We start from the raw sequence: 6000 nt of genomic DNA, 5'->3' as shown, positions 1-6000 counted from the left end.
GAGACAAAAACCTCTATTGAATAATTCAATTAATAGTGAAATATATCTATAATAAATCATATAAAAAGAATTAAAATATATTATGATAAATATTATACTAAAAATTAAATACAACTTTCAAACTGGAATGGTCCATATTGTCGGTGTCCTTCCCGTTTGACAAGGGCAGAAAACATTGTGGCGTCTGTAATTCCGAACTTTTTCATATTTCGTTCGCCAAAGTCCCTTTAATAAATACAATCGTCGAGAGGTCCTACAGATGCATGCACTGGCAAAAACACACCTTTCAATCATATGAATAATGATTAATATAGATAGCCCCTTGAATTTTAATTAATATAACTCTTTTTTTATATATTTCACCCCCATAGTCAAAAAATTATTTTTATACTTTCAAAAAACTACTACCCAATCCAGTGAGGTATGTTTTACCTTTGTCCCTATACCTTGCCCTCCTCTTTCTCTCTCTTTCTCTCTCTCTTTCCCTCTATCTATAGTAAGCACAATCAAACACACAGACACAAACCGTTCACCTCACCACTGTCTGTTTTCTGACACCCACCCATCCACAAACACAATCACGCACACACATACACACACACACACACTCACATTAATGCCGTTATATACAGTCACACAGACAGACACTCATTCACAAAAGAAAATTCACCATTCATTTGAACTGCACCCTTTCACCTTCCTATTCTTATGCCTCTCTTCTCCTACTTCGTTTGAACACTTGAACCTTTAGAAAATTCTAGAATCTTCTACATCCAACCATTTTGACGTCACTCCTTATAAAGGAATTTTTTAAAGAGACACTCATTATCACTATGGGCTCCGTGTAAGCAGTCATCTAAAATTTTTTTGTGCATCTTGATGTTGACATAAGTTCCTTGCTTTTCCTGATGAGAAAGCGGCATAATATACTCCTTATTCCTTCGCAATTAGGAATATGCAGCCTTCGGAATATATGTCGAAAATAAAGGAATTTTGTTAATTCGTCGTTCAACTGTATTCTTTCATATATTTATATATATATATTTATATATATATATCACATAGGCAAGTTTGAAGATTGCCTCACAAGAATTAAAGAAATCCTCATGAAACTGGAACACCACGTGACCATATTTCTTATGGGTGATTTCAACTTCCCCAACGTCAAATGGCCCGAAGGTCACATACTCTCGGGAATGAATCATTGCAAGCAAGTACAGGTGGAGTCCCTGCTCAACCTCACCAATGCCTTATTCATGGAGCAAGTTGTACTCAAGCCAACTAGGGCGAATAACATTCTGGATCTCTGCTTCACGAACAATATGGACATCATTCATGATGTGAAAGTGACACCGACATCAGTTTCGGATCACAACATAATAGAGCTGTCTATGTTTGGGCCGAAAGTAACCAGAGACATACAGCCTAAAGGAAGCACCCGAAATCTCTCCAATCTGAACTTCCACAAAGCAGATTGGAAATCGATCCAAAAAGAGATCCTCAGAGAGGACTGGCCGGAATGTCTCTTCACACCAGATATTGACATGAAACTAGAATGTTTCATGTCTTCTGTGCAAGCCGTATGCCAGAAATATGTCCCAGAGCACAAGGCCAAAACAAATAGGAGCAAGATTCCAAGAGACAGGAACATACTCATGAGACAACGGACGAAGGTTGCAAATCGTCTCAACCAACATCCCAAAAGTAGCGAAACGTCCCGCCTAAAAACAACACTGATGGAGATCGAAAAAAGGCTGCAACAATCCAATGTGAAGGAGAAAGCAGTCAAAGAAGCCTGGGTTATAAAAAACATTAAATCAAACCCAAAGGCCTTCTTTCATTACGCAAAAGAAACAGTCTCAGTGCACTACAAGATAGGACCCCCCCTCCAAAAAGATGGCTCCCTCACAGATAGTCCAACTATGATCAGAGAGATGCTGAATGACCAGTTCAAAAGTGTCTTTACCACCCCGTTGGAACACAGACAAGTGAACGAACCAGTGGACTTCTTTGCCGCCTCACCTATAACCAGCGAGGCGGTTACAATAGAATGTATTGACATTAGCGAAAAAGATGTCCTACTAGCCATAGATGAAGTGGACACAAACTCAGCTGCTGGTCCAGATGGTTTCCCAGCCATCCTCCTCAAAGCGTGTAAGCATGCCCTGGCAAAACCCCTCAATATTCTCTTCCAGAGCTTTCTTGCGAATGGCAAACTGCCGAGCAAGCTGAAGGAGGGTATAATATGCCCAATACATAAAGGGGGAAGTAGAGCAGATCCCCAAAACTATAGGCCTATCTCTCTGATTTCACACATCAGCAAAGTCATGGAACGGATAGTCAGAAAGAAACTAATCGCATTCCTTGAGGAAAATAACTTGCTGAGTAATACCCAGCATGGTTTTCGACCAGGTAGGAGCTGCCTGACACAGTTCTTACAGCATTATGACTGGCTGTTGAGGCAGTTACTCAACAAATCAAATGTGGACGTAATCTACCTTGATTTTGCAAAAGCTTTTGACAAGATGGATCATGGTATGATATGCCACAAACTACGTGACCTCGGCATAGCTGGAAAACTTGGAGTGTGGTTGCATGACTTCCTGAAAGATAGGAGTCAGGCAGTAGTGGTTAATGGAGCCACCTCTATGAACACACAATAGTGAGCGGTGTTCCACAGGCCACTGTCTTGGGATCACTGCTTTTTTATAGTGGCCCTCTCAGATATGTCCTCAAATGCCCGGATAGCCACTCTGGCCAGCTATGCAGACGATACGAAAGTCTCGCAGAAAATACAGAACCCCAGCGATGTTGCACACCGGCAGCAGGAGTTGGACTGTATCTACAGATGGGCTGAGGATAATAATATGCAGTTTAATGCTGAAAAATTCCAGGCCCTGCGCTACCAGCATCCAAAACTGAATATTAAACTTACAGGATACACCGGTCCACAGGGAATTTCAATCCCAGAGCCTAAGTCTGTGAGGGACCTGGGTATCGACATGAGTGATGATACCTCTTTCCAAGTGCACATTATCAGGATGGCGACAAAGTGCAGACGACTGGCTGGATGGATCCTAAGAACATTCAGAACCAGAGATAAGGAAACCATGATGGTCCTCTGGCGGACATTCGTCCTCAGTCGCCTGGATTACTGCTCACAGCTATGGTCACCTACCAGTGTAAAATTAACAGCGGACCTTGAAGCAATCCAGAGAAGATTCACAAAGAAGATCGTCTCTTTGCAACAGCTCAGCTACTGGGAAAGGTTGAAACAGCTAAGACTCTACTCCCTGGAGAGAAGACGGGAGAGGTATGCAGTAATATATGTCTGGAAGATCCTGGAAGGAATTGTGCCAAATTTTGGCATTGTAAGCTACACCATTGCTAGAACGGGACGACACTGCATAGTGCCAAAGATCCCAGCAATGCCATCACGCTTCAGGACCAGCTTCTGCAACAGCCTGAGTTTCAAGGGCCCACAGCTTTTTAATATTCTCCCAATTAAGTGTGTGTGTCTCTCTCTCTCTCTCTCTCTCTCTCTCTCTCTCTCTATATATATATATATATATATATATATATATATATATATATATATATATATATATATATATATATATATATATATATATATATATATATATATATATTATATATATATATATATATATATATATATATATATATATATATATATATATATATATATGTATGGAGGCGCAATGGCATAGTGGTTAGGGCAGTGGACTCGCGGTCGTAGGATCCCGGTTTCGATTCCCAGACCGGGCGTTGTGAGTGTTTATTGAGCGAAAACACCTCAAAATGCTCCACGAGGCTCCGCCAGTGCGTGGTTATCCCTGCTGTACTCTTTCACCACTCTTTCTCCCATTCTTTCTTGGCCTGCTCGCTTAGCCAGCGGGGTGGCGTCTTTCGAAGGCTAAAACAATGCGAACGCATTGTGACAAGCGATATGTAACTACATCTGATGGAATGGTCGGTCACGTAATCACGTGATATATATATATATATATATATATTTTTCCTAGTTTTAGCTCAGAGCTGCGGCCATGCTGATGCACCGCCGTTTTGTGCTACACTGTTATTACGACGAACCTCGTCTAATATGTGGCACTTGGTGAAGAATGGAGTTTGATACAGCTACTCTCATTTGCACCGCTTGCCGTGAGGTAGGTTCATCTGGGACTCTTGACAGGAAGATGTCCAACTTTGATTTAAAACCGCTACATCTACTTTGTGCGAGTTCATCAGACTTATATATATATTTAAATATATATATATATATATATATATATATATATATATATATATATATATGTGTGTGTGTGTGTGCGTGTGTGTGTGTGTAAGTACACATTGACTACCGCCTGTCATTTCTTTTTATTATTTCTTCATTCATGAGAATTCAACTTTTTCGTTATGACTGATATTTCATCTTACTATAGCATCATTAATGTACGATGTTTTTCTTATACGCAAAATTCCCTCAGTTGGTTACTTCCCTATGGCTTGATTCACAATATGATTTGCAGTATATACGGTATTCTGCAAGCAGCTTGAATACAAATTAATAATTTTGCAAGACGCTATTACATAAAAAAGAAGAAATATGCGCTTCAAAGAAGCCAATCGTCCCATTATTTCCTGGAAAATGAATAGGAAAAGACTACGATGTCCAGTGTTGTTTTCATTCTACTAGTATACTAACTATTCTATACATACCATACTATTCGCTAGAAATGCTTGCGAGGGGGCTTATAAAAACCGACATCTTTATTCCCTCAGTAATTGGAGAATTAAAAAGACGAAGTTTGAGAAAGTGTACACAGTAATTGGATAATAGCAAATAAGAATATTCTCTCACTCACACACACACACACACACGTAAACATACCACACACGCACACACACACACACAGAAATGCACACACGAACACACACATACAGACACACAAATACAGACATATACAGTCAGCTGTAGCCTTGATTAATATACTATACACACATGCACACTCATATATAATTATAAGCAGGAGTGGCACCTTGGGCAAGTGTCTTCTATTATAGCCTCGGGCCGACGAAAGCCTTGTGAGTGGATTTGGTAGACGGGAATTGAAGAAGCCCGTCGTATATATGCATATATATATATGTTTGTGTGTGTATATGTTTGTGTGTCTGTGTTTGTCCCCCAACATCGCTTGACAACCGATGCTGGTGTGTTTATCTCCCCGCAACTTAGCGGTTCGGTAAAAAAAAAGACCGATAGAATAAGTACTAGGCTTACAATGAATAGGTCCTGGGGTCGATTTGCTCGACTAAAGGCGGTGCTCCAGCATGGCCGCAGTCAAATGACTGAAACAAGTAAAAGAGAGAAAGAGAAATATGCACACACACACACACTTATATATATAGGGATGCGATGAGTAAATTGTTGCCACTGTCTTTTTATGCTGCGTATGCGCATTGTTTGCTTTTTTTTTCGTAGACTACCCAGCATAGTAGGGTTATTTGGGCACAGTGTGAGAAAACCAGCATCAATTCATGCAGTTCACTCTGTTTGATGTAATTCACTCTGCCATCCCATAGATAATACCATTTTTTCAATTGCATGAACTAAACGTCGGAGGAGGACGGGATAAACTACTTGCATCAACTTGCTATAAAAGCCGGTAGTAATTTTACCTTGACCTTATTCTTAGTGCAACTTTTGAAGAGTTCAGTTCGATTTTAAGTTATTTTTCAACATAATAGATGTGACAAAGGAACATATTCATCATATTTGATTTTGTGAGTTCAATAAAGACAACAGAAAGTGCGAGAAATATTACTGCAGTATACAGAGATCGGATATTAAGCGTACGCCAGTGTCAATGGTGCTTCCAGATATTTCGAGCCAGAAACAACAGAGTTGAAGACGAGCCTCGTGCTGGAAAAGCTGTAGAGATCGACGAGGACGTCCTACAAATCCTGGTGGAACAAAAT

Source organism: Octopus sinensis, linkage group LG8, assembly GCF_006345805.1.
Source record: "Octopus sinensis linkage group LG8, ASM634580v1, whole genome shotgun sequence".
NCBI lineage: Eukaryota > Metazoa > Mollusca > Cephalopoda > Octopoda > Octopodidae > Octopus > Octopus sinensis.
This window is presented reverse-complemented; position numbering follows the sequence as displayed.